General features: G+C 35.8%; 1 pseudogene; it reads right to left on the bottom strand.

Annotated features, from left to right (window-relative positions):
- Nucleotides 1–16,555: 16,555 nt before the first annotated feature.
- On the bottom strand, nucleotides 16,556–19,579 carry LOC127190898 (serine/threonine-protein kinase PLK1-like; annotated as a pseudogene).
- Between the last annotated feature and the right edge of the window lie 6,242 nt (nucleotides 19,580–25,821).

The following is a 25,821-nucleotide window of genomic DNA, read 5'->3' as shown; positions in this document are numbered from 1 at the left end:
CTGTGTCTCTGAGGCTTTTGAAGACCTTATTTAACAATTTTACCTCATGTATCTATAAGTCGCATCTATCTGTTAGACTTAGGATATATATTCTTGTGCTAGAATCTGACAGGTGTTTGACATGTCCATGTTTTGTATCAATATACTAAATTCTATACCAATGACTTAGACATAACCTTCATTATGTGTAACAATTTAGGCCTTGAATTAAGGAGTAGGTTCAATCATCTATATTTTGTCCTATCCTCCCTCTATATTTCTATATCTACCTTTTTTTCTTTTCAGCTCCTATCTCCTTACCTATGTATGAAAGGTAAAGGAAAAGTGAGATGTCCCTGAATTCGACCTAGTTTTTTTTCTGTAGAAGACCAAAAATAACTTATAACCACCTCTCTATAAAAATAAGCATTTGTAGACCAAGAGAGCAAACAGAAACCTACCCAACCCCCTTTATAGGGAATGTAATATCATTCCCTTGAGGTTTCTTTAGGTTGAATTGGATGGAATAGTATCTTAGACTCCCCTTCCCTCCTCCCACAATGGGGACATGGTTAAGCAAGCCACAGATTACATTTTTGGTCCAGGCTTAATAGGAACTTAAAATGCTGGTGAAAATTGAATCAGAAGATTTCTACAGTGCTATCCCAGAAGCTGTCCAAATATGCCGAGTAACAGCAACAGAGGCATCTGGGGCTTGAGAAAGGAGGACGCAGGATACCAGCATCCAGCATGCAGAGAGGAATGGATAGTGTCAGAACTGATCCAGAATCAGTGTCCTGTTCTATTGTTCTGCAAACATAATTTCTCACAATAATTATACAGTTCGAACATTATAATTGTATGAGATATGTGGGATGCAGAGAACAATTAAGGCTAGTTCTTTGCTCATTGTATGAGACAATGTAAGGCATCTGCAAATTTCCTTCATGCCTTACTAAAAGTGCCCTCTAATACTAAGTCATAGAGATTCTATGGCCAATGTGAAGCCTCTCTATGCATTTACATCCATATCTCTGCAAGACTCTGAACTATTCCCATGTAGTGCGATCAGTAATCTAAGTTACCTCTTTGCTTTGCAGTTCGAATTCTTTACCTCAATTGCAGCCCCTCCCTCAATCCCTTCCATTCTCAAACACTCCCTCATCAACTCCCGATACAATACATCCCCTCCCTCATCCCCTTTCCTTCCCTGCCCTAGTACTTAGAAAGAGGAGGCCTCATTCCCTAACATCTGACCTTAGTTTATCTAGTGTCCCCTGTACTACATATGACCTCTTCCTCTGTGGCCTGGCAAGGCCACCCTACACTCTCAGCACTCTGTCCAGTGTCCAGCTTTGAGTTATTATAATCTTACAAGTTAAAGTAAAAGGGAGTTGACTAGTTGTCTCATCAGTTACTGACATTTGCTTCCAAACTTTACAACTCATGTTCTCCTTACAAAAAACTCAGAGTAGAAGGAGAAAACCAGCTCCCAGAAGTTATTTAAGTCCTCAATATGCTCCAAGCATAGAATGTGTGTGTGTGTGTGTGTGTGTGTACACACAACATGTACATGTGCATGCACACTCACATACACACACACACACTCACATGGCAGGGGTCAGAGGGACACACATGGAATTTTTTAGAGTATACTTAATGATACAGAAAACATTATATAATCAATGTAAGATTTCATATTTGAATGAAAATAAAAGATGTTTTATCTTCTAAGAGGTCCTCTAGGTGTAAGTTCTCATTCTATTTATAGAACATCTCATAAGGCTGAACTGTATGAAAATTCATTGTGCACTCTTAGGACTATGTGTACAATCAAGAACTGCAAGTGAGTAAAGAAACAGGTGACTCATCTGATCTTCCCAAGCTCTAGTTGTTTGCTCCGGATTTTCAGCTTGCATGAACCTGATTTTACTTTTACTTCTTTTTTTTTTTTGTTTTTTGTTTTTTTGAGACAAGGTTTTCTATGTATATGTAGCCTTTTTTGTCCTGGACTTGGTTTTTAGACCAGGGTGGCCTCATACTCAGAGAAATCCACCTGTCTTTGCCTCCAGAATATTGGGATTAAAGGTGTGTACCACCACTGCTCAGCAAACCTAATTTTTCTAAAATATGCTTTTCTAATCTCAGATTCAAGATGGAAATGATTGGAATAATTGAGCTATGGAAACAGATGAAGGAGATAACAAACCAACGTAAGTCTATGTATATTGACATATATCATTTTTATTTCAAAAAATCAATAAATTTTATAAATTTCAATCATGTACAATAAAATACAAGATCCACAAACAGTATTACATACTTTCTTATACCTCTAAATGTAAACACATCTCAGAACTACAAATGGAAGACTGTAGGCATAAGGTTATTATATAATTAAGATGCTAGTTTCTTTCTACCCAACATCTTTTTGCAATCTTTTTTTTCTAAGAGTTTCCTATCTCAATATTGTATAAATACTGTGCTGCAGTTGTTGTCTCCTGGTTGGCCAATAAATCAGGTTACAGCCAATGACTGAGCAGGGGGGAGAATAAGACTGGACTTCATGCCAGTCAAGGGAGGAGGAGATCGAGGAGGAAGTAGAGAATTCAGCCACAGGAGAAGTGCTAGAAAAGTCAGGAGAGAGGAGCTGGAGAATAAAAGCTACAAAGTGCAAGTATCAATGAGATGCATGCTGGAATGGAGTCAAATTAGCTTATTTAGATTAGAGGAAGTTTAGATTAGAGGAAGAATTGCTCAGCTATTGTTATGTGAAGCATATTGCTAAAATAATATAGTAGAGATTCAAATAATTTTTTGATAGCCGAGTTGAGAGAAAAACTAAGAGAAAAAAACACAAGTTATATAAAAATAACCTTAACTGGTGACTCACCAGACAAGGAGCTCATGGAAATTACATTATTCACAGGCCACAAAAAAAAAAAAAAAAAAAATAAATAAAATAAAAGATTCATAAAATGTACCTTTAAGCTTATTTTAGCAGTAAAGAATTAGCTAGAGAGAAAAATCCTTTTTTGGTGGAGATTTCAAGAGGGAGAAAGGTCAGTGTTTTAGGTTTCCTTCCCAGGAAAGCATTTTGATGATGCAACAGCATTCAAGCCATCCATGTTCCTATGACTCCTTACTTACTTTCCTAAAAGCAGCCCAATAAACTCACTAACTTGCTAAATAATATTTATCTAGACAATATAATTTTGCAACTTGTTGTTTACTTACCTGGGGTAAACAAAATTTTGTTTTGTTTCAAAGAAAATTCAAAACCAAGAAAATGTTTTCATGAATATTTGTTTTATCTATTTACTTCGCATGTCAGTGTCCTGTATATTTTCTCACTCTATGTAACCTTCTGCTTTCTTTCCACTGTAAAATATTTTGTGATAATATTCAAACACCTTATATATGTTTGTAAAAAGGGATGGATTGCTTATAAATAAAGCTAAGTAAAATGAAGCTATGAAGATTTGTTTTGAATTTCAGTAGAAAGTTGGTATATCTGTCATGAAGCATCTGTGATAAGTCAGTTTTCCATCATGCTATGATTTCTATCACCTTGAAGTCAAGTGATACTCTCTACCCTGTCTCATGCAACTTATTCTCACACATAATCTTCTCACCTACCTCTCAAACACTATCTCTGGCTTATACTAAATCAAAAATTTTCTTTCTAGATATACAAATTTCTTGTGCATAATAGTAGTAAAATATAGTAATATTTTAAGGTGTTTATATCAACATTATTCTCAGTTAATCCTGGTATTTTTATCTATGGGACATGAGTTTTGGTTATACTTTATACCACTGAAATAACTATATTAAGAGTTTTAGAAGACTTAAAGACTCAGAGAAGATACATAGCAATTTAATATTATTTTCAAAAAATACAAGCAATTTAACTAAAAAATAAGTAACATGATTCAAAAGAGGACAGAAACATTATATATGAATTTGTGTATATAGAGGGAATAATTTAGGAACTATGTTATATTGTATCTTATTACCTAGTAGTCATTTTCAACATATGTTATAAGTGAGTATACTTACATATATGAATGTATGTATTAATGTATGTATATATATATGGTTACCAACAATAAAACAGAATAGGTCAAAACTATGAGCTGTACACAATAGACTGGTTGCTTATCTAAAGAAATGAGTTAGATCTTAGTTAAATTGGAGTACTTTGATAGTTTCTTGATACTATTTTGCCTATGAAATAGTCATAGAAAACCTGAAACACATATTTACTAAATATTATATTATGTAGGATATAGTTGCAATCTGTAATGTGTATTATGTGAAATCTACTGTTGAAGTGCATGGACATATAATAATATAGGTATATGTCTCCCAAAATATATTTGGTGTGTGTACATAGAAGCACAGTGTGGTCTTTGATAATTTTTTGGTTCTGCCCAGCTGCTGTTGTAGAAAACAGTGATTCTGGCTTTGAACACTCTGATTATTTAGTTTTCATTCCTAGAAGTCCACATGCAGAGAGGCAAGCAACTCCCAGGCCATTCCACACTTCAATTTAGCTAACTAACATCAAAGATGCAAAACTCAGTGAAAAAACAAACAAACAAACAAACAAACAAGCATCCAAGACAACAAATTTCTTTTTAAAACCACTAATCCTAAAATAACGGAGTACAGTGAGATGACCTCAAAGAACTTCAGAGGTGTGAATATAGATAAGAAAATTAATATGTGAATTGAAAATAGAATTCAATAAAATATATAATTGCTGGAAAAGGGAAAATAAAATCATTCTAAAAATAATAATTTCAGGAAGCCTAATAAAAACCATGATGGCAAGGATCTCCAAAAGAATGGATCATGTGAAAATGGATATGTACTAAAAAACAGTTACAATCAATTATAAGTCTAGGAAATAGAGAAAACACTCATCAGTTAAAAGAAGCAACTGGGTTTTTATAGCATCCTTCATCAATTCTATGAGGCCTCACTGTAGCTCAAAACAATCTATAACTCTAGTTTTAGGGATTGTGCTGCTTCTTTTTGCCTGTGTATGTTTTATGCAGAAGATGTGCAGACATACATTCATTTAAAAAAGCTTTATATACCTATAAGTTAAAAATTAAAATCTAAAAAGATAATAATAATTCTACAAATATCCAGGAATGTTAATCAGACTTCATTGATATGGCCTCTCACATTACTAAGATAAATAGTTTCACTTCAAATTCCCCGATCTTCTGTCTCTTATAATCTTCCCCAGTGTTTCCTGTTCCTCTGATGATGAACTTGTTTTGTAGATGTATCCACTGGAAATAAACTTCAAAATTTTCTATTTTGATTGGTGAAGGTTATCACTAATGGTCTAGAGTTAAGGCAGGAATCCCATTAATTCACAAGGCTTCAACTAGGCAAGTGAAAAATGCTAAAAGCAGGAAAAACAGTCTTACTCAAGGAATAACTATTAAATATCAAATGGTCAACCCTGAAAATAATCAGACAAGTAACATTATATAGAATTAGCAAGTTGAATACAAGCATATATGTGTAGGTACATAAACATATATGCATGTAACAACAATTAATTTAAAAATAGGTCAGGTATTTTGATAAGGGCTGCATTAAATCTGTAAATTGCCTTTGGTAAAATGGCAGTTTTTACTATGTTAATTCTGCCGATCCATGAACAAGGGAGATCTTTCCATATTCTGATGTCTTCTCTAGTCTCCTTCTTCAGAGATTTAAAGTTTTTTTTTTTAAACAAATGTTTCACTTGCTTGGTTAGAGTTATTACCAGAAACATATTTCTTGTGGCTATTGTGAAGCATGTAGTTTCCCTAATTTCTTTCTCAGCATGTTTGTCAGTTGTATACAGGAAGGCTATTGATTTTTTGGAGTTAATTTTATATCCAGCCGTTTTGCTGAAGGTGTTTTTCAGCTATAGGAAACCTCTGATAGAATTTTGTGGGTCACTTATGTACACTGTCATATCATCTGCAAATAAAGATAATTTTACTTCCTTCTTTCGCATTTGTATGCCCCTCATCTGATTTGTTGTCTTATTGCTTTGGCTAGAACTTCAAGAAATATATTGAAGAGATATGGAGAAAGTGGGCAGCCTTGCAGGGTCCCTGATTTTAGAGGAATGTCCTTGAGTTTCTCTCCGTTTAATTTAATGTTGGCTATTGGCTTGCTGTATATAGCCTTTATTATGTTTAGGTATGTGCCTTATATCCCTGATCTTTCCAAAACTTTAAACATCAATGGATGTTGGATTTCATCTAATGCTTTTTGGACATGTAAGGAGATGATCGTGTGGGTTTTTTTCTTTCAGTTTGTTTATATGGTATATTACATTGATTGATTTTCATATATTGAACCATCCTTGCATGTCTGGGATGAGGCCTACCTGTTTATGGTGAATGATATCTTTGATGAGTTCTTGGATTCAGTTTGCAAGTATTTGGTTTAGTATTTTTCCATCAAAGTTCGTAAGAGAAATTGTTCTGAAATTCTCTTTCTCCTTGGGTGTTTGTGAGGATTGGGTATCAAGGTGACTGTGGCCTTGTAGAAGAAGTTTGGTAATGTTCCATCCATTTCTATTTTGTGGAGTAGCTTGAAGAGTATCAGTATTAGCTCTTCTTTGAAGGTGTGATATAATTCTGTGCAGAAACCATCTGGCCCTGGGCTTTTTTTGGTTGGCCGACTTTTAATAGCCACTTTCATTTCTATAGGAGAAATGGGACTATTTAATTTGTTTATCTGATCTTGATTCAACATTGGCAAGTGGAAACGATCAAGAATGTTGTCCATTTCACTTAGATTTTCAAATTTTGTGACATACAAGCCTTTGACATAGGATCTTATGATTTTTTGTATTTCCTCAGTGTCTGTTATGTCTCCCTTTTCATTTCTGATTTTGTTGATTTGGATAGGTATCTCTCTGCCTATTAGTTAGTTTGGCTAACAGTTTATCTATCTTGTTGATTTTATCAAACAATCAGCACCTGGTGACTTTGAAGGATCAATTCTCCATTTTGTATGGAAAAACAAAACGCCCAGGATGGCTAAAGCAATCCTGTACAACAAAATATCCTCCAGAGGAATCTCCATTCCTGATCTCAATCTGTACTATAGAGCAATAGCAATTAAAACAGCATGGTACTGGCATAGCAACAGGCTGGTTGACCAACACAATTGAATTCCAGACCCAGAAATAAATCCACACACATTTGGACACTTGATTTTCGACAAAGAAGCCAAATCTATTCAATGGAAAACAGACAGCATCTTTAACAAATGGTGCTGGATATCTACATGTAGAAAAATGCAATTAGACCCATATTTATCACCATGCACAAAACTCAAGTCCAACTGGATTAATCACCTCAATATAAAACCAGAGGCACTAAATCTGTTACATGAAAAACTGGTGAAAAGCCTGGAACACATTGGCACAGGAGACAGCTTCCGGAATAGAGCTCTGATGGGGGTGCTTTCAGCAAATATGGCCATTTGGACTTCCTGTGTTCTGCTTGACAAAAACCTCTCCTGCTCCCTCCCTTTCGGTGACTTCTCAGAAAATTCTCCAGGAGATCTCCTGTCTTTAGGTTTCTCAATAACCAGATATAGATCTGTTTCACTTAAGTTAGCACCCGGTCTCGCTGTCACACGCTTCTAGGAAACTGCCAGCACAGCGCCACCTGACCATAAAGGGAAACATTGTGAGGTATGCAGCAGCAGGGGGCTGACCTCGTTTTCACCTTAGTTCCTCCTCTGCCCACACCCAACATCCTGCCTTGTGCTTATAAGCAGCTTGAGAAAAATAAAATTTTGTCAGCTTGATCAGATCTTTTTGACTTGCTGTCCGTTCTTTGCATCTCTTTTCCCCCATTCTCTCCCTAGGGGTCCGTGGGTCTCAGTTGATTGTCCAGCAGGTCTGGACAGAGCTCCAACAGCCCAGGATCTAAGGTCAAGAATTAATAAATAGTACCTCATGAGGCTTAGAAGCTTCTGTAAGGCAGAAGGCAGTGTCAACAGAACAAAGTGACAGCCTACAGACAAGGAAAAGATCTTCATCAACCCTACACTTGAGACAGGGCTAATATCAAAAAATGTATAAAGAGTTAAAGAAATTTAACTCTACCAAACCAAATAAACCAATTAAGAAATGGGGCTCAGAATTAAACAGAGAATTCTCAACAGAGGAACATCAAATGACTGAGAAACACTTAAAGAAATGTTCAACATTCTTAGTAATCAGAGAAATGCAAATCAAAACTATCCTGAGAATTCATCTGACGTCCATCAGAATGGCTAAGATAAAAAACTCAAATGACAGCACATGCTGACTAGGATGTGGTGAAAGGGGAAAACTCCTTCATTGCTGGTTGGAGTACAAACTTGTACAACCACTTTAGAAATCAATCTGACACTTTCTCTGAAAACTGGGAATAGGGCTACCTCAATATCAAGCTATTCCACTCCTTGGAGTATTTCCAGATCATGCTCACCACAAAAAAGGACATGTGTTCAACCATGTACATAGCAGCCTTATCGTAATAGGCAGAACCTCAAAACAACCTTGATGTCCTTCAGGCAAAGAATGAATAAAGAAACTGTAGTACATGTGCAGTATGGAATACTACTCAGCTCTTAAAAACAATGAAATCCTGAAATTTATGGGCAAATGCATGGAACTAGAAATCATTAGCTTGAGTGAGTTAATCCTGACACAGAAAGAGTCACACAGTATATACTCACTTATAACTGGATTCTAGACCAAAAGGGATGTCCCATGAAAGTCTTCACTTCACCAAGAGATCAGAAAAGATGCAGGAACATCCTGTTGGGATGCTAGGTGAGGGAAATATGGGATAATGGAAAAATAAAGAAGGATCCAAAGTGTCTTACAAACCCACAAGAAGGACATCATGAAAGCGGATTTGGACCCAGGGGGTCTGCTTAACCTACTGCACCAATCAAGGAGAAAACATGCAATAAACATTGAACGTCTATTCAGTTCTAGTCAATGGACAGGGTATTCTCCACTGTTGTGTGAGACCAGGTATTGACTCTGACATGAACTCTAGTGCCCCTTTTGGCCACTCCCTCTTAACAGGGAGACCTGGTGGCACACAGAGGAAGGATAAAGCAGCTAGCAGGATGAGACTTGATAAGCATTGACCCTATGGTGGGGAAGGAGTTCCCCCTCTGTCACAGACCTATGGAAGGTGAGTAGGGTGAAAGAAGGAATAAGGGAGGAATGGGAGGCTAAAAGTGAGGGGATACCAATTGAGATGTAATCTGAATAAATTAATTGAATAATAAAAAAAAGAAGTGAAGTAGAAAAAAAAAGAGGCCAGGTATTTGAAAGAGAGCTAGGAGGGATATAGGAGCATTTGGAGAGAAGGAGGAGAAGGAAGCAATAATATAATCTCAAAATATATAAGTATGAAATATATCTATGAATGGAACATAGGAGAGCTTTGGGAAAGCATGAAAAAGAACTAATGTTTGTAATATGGACCAATAAAAAAAATCTTATAAAATACATAGAATATGCATAATTTTAATCAAATGATACATGAAAATTGGCTGCATCTGGAAAAAATATTGACTATACATATTTAAGTGGCCTACAGAACTCCCAGCAGATAAGATAAGAAATACTAACCTCAATAACATGGTATGTTAAAGTATTAAATTAGAATAAAAGATTCAACAAAAAAGATTTCGTAGAGAAATGAGAACTTACTTAAGGCGATAGGCTTATCAAAAACAAACATGATCATTCAAAAAAAAATCACATGAATTCAGAAGGACAATGAATGTTATACTCAAAATTCTGAAGAGGCATCATGGTGAATCTAGATTATGATACCAGGCAATTCTATCAATTTAAATTGTAGAAGAAACATGAAGTTTGCATGGTGAAATTATATTAAAGGAATGTACAGTCGTACCCTGGCATGGTGGTGCACGCCTTTAATCCCAACACTCGGGAGGCAGAGGCAGGCAGATTGCTGTGAATTTGAGGCCAGCCTGGTCTACAAAGCAAGTCTAGGACAGCCAAGACTACACAGAGAAACCCTGTCTCAAAAAAAACAAAAAAAAAAAGAAAAAAAAAAAAAAGAAAATTAGCTCAACCATGTTCATAGCAGCCTTATTCATAATAGCCAGAACATGGAAACAGCCTAAGTGTCCATCAGTAGAAGAATGGATAAAGAAATTGTGGTACATATACACTATGGAATAATACTCAGGTATTAAAAACAAGGAATTCCCGAAATTTGTGGATAAATGGATTGAGCTAGAAATGATCATAATGAGTGAGTTAACCCAGAAGCAGAAAGACTTAAATGGTATATACTCACTTATATCTGCATACTAGCCCAAGGGGCATGTCCCACGAAAGCCTTCACTTACCAGGAAACTGGGACAGAGGGGAGGACATCCTATTGGGACTCTAAATGAGAGAAGCATGGTAGAATAGCAAAGTAGAAGAATCCAGAGGGTCCTAGAAACCTACAAGTAGAACATTATGATAGGCAGATTTGGGCCCAGGGGTCCCGCTCAAACTAAGGCACCAGCCAAGGAAAATACAGGTGGTAAACTTTAAACCGCTACCCAGATCTAGCCAATGGTCAGAACATTCTCCACAGTTGAGTGTAGAGTGGGATATGACTTTCTCACGTACTCTGGTGCCTCACATTTGACCATGTCCCCTGGAGGGGGAGACCTAGTGGCACTCAGAGGAAGGACAGCAGGTTACCAAGAAGAGATTTGATACCCTATGAGCATATACAGGGGGAGGTAATCCCCCTCAGGAACAGTCATAGGGGAGGGGAATAATGGGAAAATGGGAAGGAGGGAAGAATGGGAGGATACAAAGGATGGGATAAACATTGAGATGTAACAAGAATAAATTAATTTAAAAAAATTTTTAAAAAAGAATGTATAGTCATTAAGCAAGTTCTAAAATGGATACTAAATTGTGTAGTTCAACATGAAGAGAAAAGAAAAAGTAGCCAAGAGGGCACAGGAAACAGGAAACTATTCGAGGAAAATAACCTAAAAGACATATAATAAATTATCACAAAATCAATAAAATGACAGGATTTGATGTAAAACTTTAAGTAATAATTCTGATTATTAAAAATCTCAGTTTCTTGATAAAATGCCAAAGATGAGTAGACAGGATTAGACAGAATTTATCTTTGTGCTTCCTTCAAAGAAAAAAAAATGTATGCAAAAAAAGTCTCAAAATATAGCTAAATTCTATTGGCAGGTTATAATACAGAAAATCACAATGTATAGTAGATTCGACACTAATGAATGATATTTGAATCAAGGAAGAGATCTTAAAAGATATTTTAAACGTTTTAGAATGGAGTAAGACTGAAAACACAGCATACCTGTGTGTTAAGGGATCTTTTAACAATAAGAATTGCAACCAATCATACCACTAAGTGCCTCTATCAGAAACAGAGAATTCATATGAATGACTTAATGATGTACCTGAGTTCTTGAAAAAATATTAGCACCCAAAAATTGTACTTAGAAAGATATAATAAAAACAAGGACTACCATGAATGATATATTAATGAGAAACAATATTCCATGGAACCATAGGTAAAATAAGCCTTTTTTAACGTACTAAAATACTTTTTTTTTGCTTTAATTTATTATAATTTATTCAGAATACATCTGGATTATAATAAACTGATCTTTGTTAGTTTTTGTTTGTTTTTATGGACTTAATAATGGTGGGAATCATGGCAACAGGGACAAAAAATACAGATCACATTTTATTCAACAACCGAAGAAAAGAGAGAAATAAGAAGTGGGATAGAGATACATATATCCACAGATTACCTGGAGTGATTCAGTCAAGTATTTTCTGCAACAAGGCTTTCAGTTCCAAAAGTTTGTAACTTTACCATACATACATACATCAAGTATTTAAACGCATTTTTTCAAACCACCTCAATTTTTTATAATACATTTTCTAATGATGAGACAATTGACCATATTCATTTAATAGCCAGGTGGCTTCAACATAGATTTTGTGCTTAACTCTGACTATTAATAAGACCTACTGTACACAGAAGTTTATACTGCTGGCACTTTAAAAACAAGGTTGTGTCTGCCCGTGGCAAAAAAATAAAGTGAAAAAAGATTGTTTCTTGTATTCTCTTTACCCTAGCAGACCTTTTACTAGTACATTTGAGTGTTTTCAACTTTCCACAAACATTTTCTTAACATTTCAGATGCCCCCCATACCTATTTCTTATCCTTTTACTAACTTTAATTACTGGTATTTTTACAATAGGTTTTGTGAAATGTATGGTAAAGAAACTATGTTTTCAGCTTATTTGAGTGATTGAATTTATGGAGATGTTGCTGTCTATAACATTTGTAAGTTTTTAAAATATTAATTATTACTTGATTATTAGCTTTTGTTCTAATCTTCATTTATGTCGGAGTCCTTATTTTCTGTTGTTAAATATTGAAGGTTGGTCTGATATATTTTGATGCTAATTACTTCTGCTGTCTCTGTGCCCCATCTTATACCTTACCTAAGATTCTAACCTATTTTCCCAATAAAAGTCCATCAAACCTGGGCAGGGCAATTGGAATAGGCATGCCTAAGGTTCCTGGGCTTTGAGAGACAGAGAGAATCTTGAGAGGAGAGAGAACAGAGCAGAAGGGAAGAGAAAAAGGCTTCACCCTGGGTTAAGTGGAGGAGAGGCACATGGGTGGCATGGATGGGGATTTGGCCAAGATAATGATAATTAGCAAGTAGTTAGGATTATGGATGGGAGGTAACTCCATAGAATTTATTAAAAGTAGATGGCATGAGTTTGGGGCAGGATATGGGATACCTAGCCCAATATGGGAGGTAGTTTAGGGGATTAATATGTGCCCTGACACAAGATAACGAATGTTATTTTAAAATATAACAGGTGTCTGTGACTTGAATGATTACAAATGGGTAGAAAAATCCCACCATAATAATAATTATAGGCCTGACATTAGTAGGCCATACTGATAAATTAACCACAAGAGTTAAATTCTTTAATTTTCATAGAGTTCTTACCAAAAAGATACCTGGTCAAGATAAAGTGTGAAACATTTCTTAAACAACAAACTTTTATATAACCCATGTTTCTCTTAAACTATCCCTGGTCATTCCAATTGTCAAAATTTGTATTAATTAAAATAGGGCAAATAAGCCAGAATGTAGTGACACACACCTTAATCCTAGGACTCTGAAAGTAGAAGCAGACAGATCCTTATGAGTTTGAGTCCTGCCTATTCTACAGAGTAAGGTCCAGGGTAGCCAAAGCTATACAGTGAGACAGTCTCAAAAGATACAAACAAGGACAATAACAACAACAAATCAACAAAAACCCAAAACAGAGTAACTGAGCATAAAAGTTACATAGCTAAAACCATGATGCTTTTTCCTCACTTCTATCACCACTTAATCATTTACATAGTCATTAATAATATCCTGAATATATTCAACTAAAACATCTGTAGTAGACTTCTCACAAAAATACAAAAAGAAAGAATGAACTGGTCAAATATATATGCTGTTTTTCTGTGCTTTAACACACTTGTGTATATTTACTTCTATTTTCATTTTGGTATATTAATAAATCATATGATTTCATATGAGAGAGTATTAGATAGAAGCCCTTTTTTCCATGAGTAACTACAAATACAGTAAGAAATTATTTAGCAGCAATAATGTTTTTGAACAAATATTTGCCTTTCTCAATACTGCTAAGCCAATATTTGTTTCTTCTGTTAAAATATAATTTTAATGGAAAATGATGTTATTTTAATCCCAGAAATAACAAACCGTGTAAAATGATAAAATGAAAGAACTATTTCTAAATGAAAATATGCCTGATGGGATGTTGATTATTTGATAAGAGATGAGATACCTCAGAGAGCTGTAAAGAAGAAAATTTAAGTATTGTTACATGAGTTATTACAGCAGTATTTTAATGAGATTTCTTTCATAAAAATTTTGGAATTGCCAGTATCTTTAAATGTGGAAAAAATTTGATCACTTGTTTTTTTTTTCTTTTTCTTTTCTTTTCTTTCTTTCTTTCTTTCTTTCTTTTTTTTTTTTTTTTTTTTTTTTTTTTTTTTGTCTTTGGTTAGGAGAATTTTAGTTTGGGAAATTTGATATGTGCTCTCTTTTGCTGCGAAATAGTTTGGGTGGACATCACAACACAGATGATTATTAAGATTTGGATTATTTTGAGGATAGAATTTTGCCATCAAATTCTCTAAGGAAAATGTATGCACACAGCAGGAAATATAATTGATGATAAATGGGACAAACTACCTCTTATTTTTCTATATCATTCTCACTTCCATTCATTAATATGAACATTCATTTAAGCAAACAAACACTAAAGAGAAAACCTTAACTAGGTATTATAGGTAGCTTTCTTATGACCAAAAGACTTTACACAAGTGGAAAAGACTGCATCTGTCATGGGATTCTGTTCTATTTTTACCAATACATTCCTGGAATAACTGACAAAAAAGAGCCCATTTGACCATTATGGTGTATTTTCAGGTATTTATTAATTTTGTTTCCCATTTATGCAGATTTTCATAATGATAGAGTATACAGGAACTCCAATGTATCAAACACTGAGCTGTATGTTTTCCAATGGCTATAATAATGAAAAAATTAGATGAATAATTCCACCAAAGAACTCTATCATTTTGATAAGAGCACGGTTTAGAAATTCTAATTGCCAGAGAAACAGATGTTGTATTGGATAGATTTACATCAACTTGGTACAACCTGAAGTCATTCCACAACGAGAAGGAATCCAAGATAGTGTTGTAGGCAAGCCTTTACAAGACTTTCTTAATTAGTGGTTGACGGGAAAGTGGCCAGCGCATTCTTGTTGATTCTCGTCACTGGGATGGTGGTCCTGGGGTCTATGAGGAAGCAGAATGAGCAGAGTAGGCCAGTGAGCAGCACTCCTCCATGGACTCTCCATTTGATTCTGTCGACAGGTTCCTGCCCCTCTTGAAATCCTGGCCTGACTGCCTTTGATGATGAAGAGTCATGTGGAAGTGTAAACCAACTAACCTGTTCCTCTCCATGTTGATTTTGGTAGTGGTGTTTCATCACAGCAATGATAATTCTCATTAAGACAGATGAGATGATGAAACCCAGGATCTATCATGCTACAGTCTGAAGAACTTGAGTGCCACACAATTGCAGTGCATGCCTCAGTCTGCTGATGTGATGCTCTGATCCTGCATTTTATTAGGAGCTAGTGTAATAACATTTTTATTAACAAGTGACATTGAAATATGACTAAATGTATTTAAAACTGACAACAAAATAAGGTCACTAAGTTTTTGTTGTTTTAAACCTGCTTAATTGGGCTCATAATGTTCCTTGGTTTTACTGTTTTGCTCAAGTATATTTATCTATTTATAGAACAAACAAATCTATAAGTAAAATATTACAAACACTTTAATAAAGTGTTTTACTTTAGATAAAACATGATCATGTTTAAAATACTAATAATTTTTGAGCCAATCAGGTTATTCACATGTATACTACTAAAAAAGACCAGGAGCAAATTTCTTAGAAAAGGAACAATGGAAAATATTGGCTTATGATTTGAGATATTTAAGTGTGTGAGGAAGGTGCCAGAATTGCTGAATTAGTCAACTGTGAAATTTAAGTAGATCAATCAAACCAATATAAATATATCTCAGATTTCTTCTCCCTGGATTTTTATTCTGTAAAGATAGATTAAAGGAATTAATCCTATTTCCACTTATTCATCTTTATCATAAGTATGTCTGCTTCTTTTTTCTTAACAATGATATTCCTAGTATCTTTTAACATATTGAACACAGTAGTAAAATCACTATGTTGAACTTTTGGGAAAATATCTGCCTCTTTGCTATTTATTTTAATTCAATATTTAGTTTCAGGAGGATTTTTGGCTCTGCTTACTACGGTTTCTTTTTGATGCTTTAAGGTTTATGTTTGAAAATTTGCCATCAATTCTATAATCAATTAATTAAACATTATTATACACAATATATCTTCATTTCCCATTAAAGCAGCTTTTGACTGTGTTTGACTTTAGGGTGGAATCTTTGAGGTAAGAGTATCTAAGTGGGTTTATTTTGTTGTTGAAGAATGATTCTTGAATTCAAATGAATACAAATAACATTATGATCATTAATCTTAGCATAATATTTTAAGAAGGCACACACACATACAGCTTTATATATGTGTTTGTTAATATAAAGTTTGTTAATATAAAGAAAGGGAAGTGTCACAATTAATTAAAATACCTATAAAATTAATACAGTGGGCTATGAGTGGAGGAAGAGAATGTAAACCAACACCCAAACAGTTACTAAAATAATTTACTCAAAGACCTCTTCAAGGTTGGTTCCCTGCCTAAGTCTCAAGGCCAGCATCACTGAACTATAGCCACAGTAGCCAATCATTGCAGGCCCTGAGCTAGCATGGTGAATGAACACTAGTTTGAAGGAGCAAGACCTACCACGCAGTTTTGAGGAGGTTGCAGGCTAAGTATAAGCTCCCCAGCGTGTTTACCATAGTACAGGAATAGCATAGCCAGCAGCCAGTTTTTTGCCCCTGCCATATCCCTCCAGATGGCCCTGTCTGTGTGTATGGAAATCCCTTTACTCCTAGATGTGGCTTACCTCTGCCATCAGTAAGAACAGGGTATGTTTTTTGTGATTCTGGAAGAAATTAATCCATGCATTGCCATTGCTGAGGAGCAACATAATGGAACTGAGTGTGCAGAATCATGATCTCAGGTAGAGCAGCTAAGCCACCATTCTGGATGTAATATTGGCCCCTGCCTTCAGATGTTTACTTATGTAATTGTGGAAAGACTTGAGGAGAGTGATCATCATCAAGCAGTTGGGGTGAGAGCTCACTGTGAGGTATGACTTCATATAATCATGCTGTAAGTACTGCAGTATGTCACTACCATTGTAGAGAATGAAACATACTTAAGGATTAGAGAGCATCCCCACACTGTTGTCACAAACTGATAACCAAGACCATACTTGTCCTAAGAGTTCACACACTTACTCAAAGAGAAGAAAGGGATGCAAGCACAATATAAGCCTTTTCTTGCCAGACCACCACTCACTGAGAACTTTGAGGCATTGACAGTAGTCAGCTGTTGTAGAGCTTCAAAAAGGTGGTACTCAATTGCCTCATATGTCTCCCATAACACTGGTTTCTTTTTTCCCTCAGGATGTTTATGCAAGCATTCTCTAGGTCTATATTGAGGAGTGAGAGATGAGAGATGGCTCCTGTTGCTCAGTCTGGGAGATATTGAAAACCTTGGTGAAACCATGAGGCACATGATGGGGATACAGATGGGGATGTAGCCAGTAGTAAGTAAGACAGTGACGACTGTCTGAGCATCTTCTGAATGAGGGAGGGAAGGGCCACTGGTTAATATGTTTGGGAATACTATATTCATTTTTCTTGATTCAGAACTAGGTCTCTTTTAAGTATGAGGTCCCAAAAGATGGGTTGCTCACTAGTAAACTATAAGTGATATACCTGGTAGACCACACATCCACCTCAAAATTTGTGTCCCTTCTTGCCCAGCATCTCAGGAGCTATGCAGATAGGAATGCCATACAAGAACTTCTTTTATTCCCATTCATACTCCATTTTGTTTGCTATCCCCAATCCTATCTACACCACATCTCCATAACCTCATTCAGGAAGATGCTGCTCAGCTTGATGCCCCTGTAAAAGACCTATTATTTATGTGACTTGTTATTTATTTCTTCTAATTTGTTGGTTTATGTATTAAATCCAACAATCAAATTTGTTTTGTTCATAAAATACATTTAACATGATAATAATATAGTTTTCTTTTTTCTTTATCATTTGTGTATGTGTGTGTGTCTGTGTGTATGATGTATGTATGTATTTATGTATATATGTATGTGTTAATGCAGATTTGGATATTATATGTCACAAGCATAGAGAGAGGTAACAGTATAAATTTTTCGGGTGTAAGATCTCTCCTTTCACTATTGCTTCCAATATTTGAACTCTTGTCATCAGGATTATAGAGCAAGTGTTTCTTTGATTGTTTTTCATGTTCAGTCATTTATTCAGCAAAGGATTATAATGAACTTCCATACAAAATTATCCTCATGCTAAAACTGTCACCATTTCCAGGAGTTTGAATGAGCCTCCTTACCAAAGATAACCACAAGTATATATATTTACTGTTGAAATTCTCTTTTGGAGAAAAGATTCTGGGAGAGTCATGGGAGAGTACAGTTATCTTTCCCAACCAATTCTGTTCAATTCTGCCTCAACTGCCTGTCTCCTCTGGATCACATCGCAAGAAGTTATAGGTAGGGAAGGATTCAGAAAATGTTCCTAGACAGGACTGAAGGAAGTATCATGCAATTTGTGTGAAACATTCCAGTGAGGCTTCTTTAATATCTCCCATTCTGCTGTCTGAAAACTTTCACCAATTTCTTTGTGAATCATTCTAATACACGTTCTGGTTCCCCAAAATGAACTCTGCTACAAATACAACATTATGTGTAGCTGGGAATTTAGAGGGATGGCAAGACATTGTTCATACCTTTCAAGGAGAAGGAATCTTAGCAACAAATGTTTTACTGATAAGTCCTAGAGACTTCTTGCATCCTAACAAATGAAGTGAGGAAACCACAGGTTGCATATAAAATGCACCTTTTCTCTGAATATTTTACATATTTATGTACAGACACTTAATCTTACATATTATTTATACATTGACATATTAACACTAATGAATAGATTTTATATATTTTTGTCAGAGTTTTGTTCATTTCAGATTTTCAGAAATTTTAAAGTGCTTTTAAAGATATTGCTTTGCATTTTAAATATGCAACGTTCAATTTTAACATAAAGTGAAAGGATTGGAAGCACTGAAGTATGCTTTAACTATATAGTTTTAAAAAGAGCTGTAATTGCAGCTGACTAATAGATGATAGAAATAGTTTTGTACATCTGTGTTCTATAAAAGTCATAACTCTACATATATTTTCAAAACAAAAATGTGTTATACAATGTATTTTACCACAGTTTAAAACAGTATTTTAGAGACTTTTAGTGATCTTTCAGATTGTCACTGCTTGTCAAGAAAGGGAGAACATATTCATGCAGAAAGTGAATAAAAATAACCTAGCTTTTCTATGTTGCTGAACATTTCTTTTCCCTCTATGTTCATAAATAGCAATTAAATAGCAAGAATTGTGTCCATAGTTTTCATTGTGCCTCAAAGCCATCACCTTACATGCACGCAGAAATCCATGACATAATTTCCATGTCTATGAACATTTTTAGCAGGAACAATAAAATCTTAAAACAACTTCTTCACACAGAATTCTTAGGAATTTTTGCAGTACCAATACAGTGTAAATGTCTAAGAATGGGATCAGTGTATTTTAGCAAGAGGCTTGTTCCTAATGTGTGGTTGACTATATGTCAAAGTAAATAAATGAATACAAGCTGATATACCTTCATGATGTCTTAATCCTTTTAAAGACGAGCCACGGTAGTCAGAGAATTGATATTACACCTGCACAGCTTGGACTTACTAATATTATCTTCTAATAGATAGTGAGCTAAAGTTTAACATGTCAAGATAAATGAACTTCTAATTAATGGAAATTTTGCCCAAAGAGTTTGAATGCATTGCACCTGGATTTTCTGGTACAGAGCTAGGAATGCAGTATATATCTGAGATCTGTGGCAAAAAAATGGAGAAAGCAGATGAAATCATGTCAAAACCAGAGCTGGATACTGCTGTTCTTTTCCACTCCTGCTGGGGGAAGGCTTGCTCAAGGTGGAGCTGCTCAGAGGCCCCAGCGTGCTGCATGGAGGACTGGGAGAATCAGATAGATAGGGGTGTGAGTCAGTATGACTTAAGTCTTGAAATTTTAGCAAAGTCCAGTCAGGCCACTCTCCTACAGAGAGTACAAGAGAATATCTGTGGTCCAGGTTATCATGCCTCCCTGCAGGAAGTTGCTCCTGCTGAACTAGGAGGCAAAATGAAACAGCCAAAAATCAAGAAACTAAACTTTACGGTGCATTCTAAGTTTTGTGCATTCTGTGTAGCGAGGAAGTCAAAAGTTAAAAGGATAAAAGGAAAAAACGCAGGTGGCAAAGGACGGGGGACGTGAAGATCGAGAGGGAAGGGGCTGAAGAGGGGCCAGAAAAAAAAAAAAAACGACCCTAACTGGAAACTCTAGGCTTCTTAGGCCCTGGGTGTTCTGAAAGAGAACAGGAGTTATCAAGAAATGTCTTCTATTTATAGTAAATATTCTGAGAGTCAATGTCTGGAACAGCACCTTGGTATTCCTGAGTTCATTTCGATGACTTTTTATCAAAGCAGAACCATGACTGTGACACTTCTCACCAAATGGGATCTAGAGGCCTGTTGGGAAGAGAAGGGATTCACCTCCTTTTCAGAGCTCATTTAAAACGGATAATCCAGAGGAAGGTGGACTTCGACTTTTATCTCACAGGCTATAGTCTCGAATTCTGACAATTTCTCCTTTCTTCTAGTCTACCCAATAGATTCACCACGGTGTGATAAAGAGCACTACAACTTAGATAAATGGGAATGGGCTGGTAATGAATTCTTCCAAGCCAGACTAACACCGTCTTTAATGGTGGATACAGATAGGAAACTTCTTAGCACTTGGGATTACCATAAGTAGTAGAGGATGTCCTTGAGAACACAGTGATTCTGGAGCATGACCATATCAGATTCATCATTCCCTCTCTTTCACGGGGACTGAGAAGGGAAGATCTCAGCCAATACCATTATGTTTCTCATTTTCAGAATGATTTAAGGCGTAATCCAATCATTATTATTCTGCAACTTTACTAAAAAGTATTGAGAAACTTTATATTACTCAATGAAAACAAAAGAAGCACAAATCTAAGTGCGTAATGATACTGTTTTAATCATTCTGTTTTACAACAGAGCTATCCTGGCTGGATGTCTTATCATATATCTATAATCTTAGCCTTCTCGAAGCTGAGGCAGGAGAATTTTAAGTTTCATTATTTTTGGACTATAAATAAAACCCTGTTTCCAAAAATAAATAAATAAATAAATAAAGCACATAAGCAAGTAAGAAAACAAACAAACAAATTGACAGAGCATTATAATTATGCCACACTAATTTGTCATCAAAATGAATTAATAGAAGAGGTGTGTAATTCTGCAATTTGAAGGACATATGAACCACACTATTGGAATTAAAGCTGTAATATACTAACTGTCCACAAAATAAATATAAATCGGTTACATGACTCATTTTTTCATTGAAAACATTTAGACTTTTTATTTATAAATGGAAAAGCTTCAGGTAATCTTTTGTTGTTAAACAAATAATTATTATTCATGAAATCTGTATCTCTTGACTGCCCCATTAGATAGTTTAATAGCTACATGAAGTTCACTTAAATGTATTCTGTGTGCCTTTAATATATTTAAAGATAGTTTATATGGACTACATACTATTATTCATAATAGAGTAGTTTAAAGAAAAATAATTTTGATGATTGTAGTTACTTGCTACCAATAAATTTTGTCTAGAAATTTCTGAGAAATCTTCCTTGGGCGGACAAACTTGTTTGTCCATATAATATTTTCCTCATTTAGACCATTACCAAGTTATACATAATGTTTAAAATTAGAAATAGAAATATATTTAATATTGACCTATTTTTACTATTGAAAAATTTTTTTTTCCTAACCTGTTTTAACTCTTTTGCTGCAGCACATTCTAAGAATGTAAGAGTGAACTTGATTGTACTTTCCACAAACTTGTAGTATATGAAGTACTTTTCCTTAGATAGTAGCAGAATATTAATTGATTTTTACCTTCCTTGACTCATGGTTGCAATTCAGTGCTATTTTTTTTTAAATTTTTTTTATTAATTTATACTTGTTACATCTCAATGTTTATCCCATCCCTTGCATCCTCCCATTCCTCCCCACCCCCCATTTTCCCATTATTCCCCTCCCCTATGACTGTTCCTGAGGGGGATTACCTCCCCCTATATATTCTCATAGGGTATCAAGTCTCTTCTTGGCTACCTGCTGTCCTTCCTCTGAGTGCCACCATGTCTCCCCCTCCAGGGGACATGGTCAAATGTGAGGCAACATAGTACGTGAGAAAGTCATATCACACTCTCCACTCAACTGTGGAGAATATTCTGACCATTGGCTAGATCTGGGAAGGGGTTTAAAGTTTACCTCCTGTATTGTCCTTGGCTGTTGCCTTAGTTTGAGCGGGACCCCTGGGCCCAAATCTGCCTATCATATTGTTCTACTTGTAGATTTCTAGGACCCTCTGTATCCTTTTATTTTCCTATTCTCCCATGTGTCTCTCATTTAGAGTCCCAATAGGATGCCTTCCCCTCTGTCCCAGTTTCATGGTAAGTGAAGGCTTTCGTGGGACATGCCCCTTGGGCTACTATGCAGATATAAGTGAGTATATGCCATTTGATTCTTTCTGCTTCTGGGTTAACTCACTCATTATGATCATTTCTAGCTCAATCCATTTATCCACAAATTTCGGGAATTCCTTGTTTTTAATAGCTGAGTAGTATTCCATAGTGTATATGTACCACAGTTTCTTTATCCACTCTTCTACTGAGGGACACTTAGGCTGTTTCCATGTTCTGGCTATTATGAATAAGGCTGCTATGAACATGGTTGAGCAAATTTTCTTGTTGTGTGCTGGAGCATCTTCTGGGTATATTCCAAGGAGTGGAATAGCTGGGTCTTGAGGAAGCCCTACTCCCATTTTTCTGAGATAGCACCAGATAGATTTCCAAAGTGGCTGTACTAGTTTGCATTCCCACCAGCAATGAAGGAGTGTTCCTCTCTCCCCACATCCTCGCCAGCATGTGGTGTCGCTTGAGTTTTTGATCTTAGCCATTCTGATGGGTGTAAGATGGAATCTAAGAGTTGTTTTGATTTGCATTTCCCTGATGACTAAGGAGGTTGAGCATTTCTTTAAGTGTTTCTCAGCCATTTGATACTCCTCTGTTGAGAATTCTCTGTTTAGTTCCAAGCCCCATTTCTCAATTGGGTTATTCCGTTTGGTGGTGTTTAATTTCTTGAGTTCTTTATATATTTTGGACATTAGATCTTTGTCAGATGTAGGGCTGGTGAAGATTTTTTCCCAGTCTGTAGGCTGTTGCTTTGTTCTCTTGACAGTGTCTCCTGCCTTACAGAAGCTTCTCAGCCTCATGAGGTCCCATTTATTAATGGTTGACATTAAGGCCTGGGCCGTTGGTGTTCTGTTCAGGAAGTTGTCTCCTATGCCAATATGTTCCAGGCTCTTTTCCAATTTTCCTTTAAGTGGCTTAGTATCTCTGGCTTTATGTTGAGGTCTTTAATCCACCTGGATTTGAGTTTTGTGCAAGGTGACAAATATGGGTCCAGTTTCATTTTTTTACACATAGACCTCTAGTTTGACCAGCACCATTTGTTGAAGATGCTATCCTTTTTCCATTGAATGGATTTGGCTTCTTTGTCAAAAATCAAGTGACCATATGTGTGTGGATTCATATCTGGGTCTTCGATTCGATTCCACTGATCAACCAGCCTGTTGCTGTGCCAGTACCATGCTGTTTTAATTGCTGTTGCTTTATAGTACAGTTTGAGATCAGGTATGGAGATTCCTCCGGAGCACCTTTTATTGTACAAGATTGTTTTAGCTATTCTTGGTTTTTTGTTTTTCCATATGAAGTTCAGAATTGAACTTTCAATGTCTTTAAAAAATTGTGTAGGTATTTTGATAGGGATTGCATTGAATCTCTCGATTGCTTTTGGTAGGATGGCCATTTTTACTATGTTAATTCTCCTGATCCATGAGCAAGGAAGATCATGCCATCTTCTCAGGTCATCTTCAATCTCTTTCTTAAGAGTTTTGAAATTTTTTTCATACAAGTCCTTCTCTTGCTTAGTTAGGGTAAGTCCTAGATATTTTATATTGCTTGTGGCTAATGTGAAGGGTGTGGTTTTCCTAATTTCTTCCTCTGCAAGCTTGTCATTTGTGTATAGGAAGGCTATAGACTTTTTAGAGTTAATTTTGTATCCAGCCAATTTGCTGAAGGAGTTTATCAGCTTTAGGAGTTCTCTGTTGGAATTTGAGGGTCACTTATGTACACTATCATATCATCTGCAAAGAGGGATAATTTGACTTCCTCCTTTCCCATTTGGATACCCTTGATCTCCTTTTGTTGTCTTATTGCTCTGGCTAGAACTTCGAGAACTATATTGAAGAGATATGGAGAGAGTGGGCAGCCTTGCCTTGTTCCTGATTTTTGAGGAATTTCCTTGAGAATCTCACCATTTACTTTGATTTCGGCCGTTGGGTTGCTGTATATAGCCTTTATTATGTTGAGGAAAGTGACTTGTATCCCCTATATCTCTGAACCTTTAAACATGAATGGGTGTTAAATTTTTTCAAATGCTTTCTCTGCATCCAAGGAGATGATCATGTGGTTTTTTATTTTCAGTTTGTTTATATGGTGGATTACATTGATGGATTTCCGTATATTAAACCATCCCTGCATGCCTGGAATGAAGCCTACTTGGTCATGATGAATGATATCTTTGATGTGTTCCTGTATTCGTTTTGCAAGTATTTTATTTAGTATTTTTGCATCTATGTTCATAAGAGAAATTGGTCTGAAATTCTCTTCCTTTGTTGAATCTTTGTGAGGTTTAGTTATCAATGAGACTATGGCCTCATAGAATGAATTTGGTAATTTTCAATCCATTTCTATCTTTTGGAGGAGCTTGAAGAGTATCGGAATTAGCTCGCCCTTGAAGGTCTGGTAGAATTCTTCACTGAAACCATCTGGCCCTGGGCTTTTTTTGGTTGGGAGACCGTCGATGATTGCTTCTATTTCTGTAGGGGAAATGTGAATATTTAGCCTGTTTATCTGTTCTTCACTCAACTTTGGCAAGTGAAGTTGATCAAGAAAATCATCCATTTCCCTTAGATTTTCAAATATTGTGGCATTTATGCCTTCAAAGTAGGATCTTATGATTCTTTGAATTTCTTCAGTGTCTGTTGTTATGTCTCCCTTTTCATTTCTGATTTTGTTGATTTCAATACTGTCTCTCTGCCTTTTAGTTAGTTTGGCTAACGGTCGGTCTATCTTGTTGATTTTCTCAAAGAACCAGCTTTTGGTTTTGTTGATTCTTTGGACTGTTTTCTTAGTTTCTAATTTGTTAATTTCAGCCCTGAGTTTGATTATTTCCAGGCGTCTACTCCTCCTGGGTGTTTCTGCTTCTTTTTTTTCTAGGGCTTCCAGTTGTGTTGTTAAGATGCTTATGTGCGATGTTTCCAATTTCTTTTTAAAGGCACTTAGTGCTATGAATTTTCCTCTTAGCACTGCTTTCAATGTATCCCACAAATTTGGGTATGTTGTTTCTTCATTTTCATTGAATTTCAGATACTCCTCGATTTCTTTCTTTATTTCTTCCCTGACCCAGGTGTCATTTAGCAGAGAGTTGTTTAGTTTCCACCTACGTGTAGGCTTTTTGTTATTTCTGTTGTTGTTGAATGCAGTCTAAGAACATGGTGATCTGAGAGGATACAAGGTATTATTTCAATCCTCTTGTATCTATTGAGGCTTGCTTTGTGACCTACGATGTTATCAATTTTGGAGAAGGTTCCATGGGGTGCAGAGATGAAGGTGTATTCTTTCTTGTTTGGGTGAAAGGT

This window comes from Acomys russatus, chromosome 6 (assembly GCF_903995435.1).
Source record: "Acomys russatus chromosome 6, mAcoRus1.1, whole genome shotgun sequence".
NCBI lineage: Eukaryota > Metazoa > Chordata > Mammalia > Rodentia > Muridae > Acomys > Acomys russatus.
The sequence above is the reverse complement of the archived record's forward strand: the minus strand, read 5'-3'. Positions and strand labels throughout refer to the sequence as shown.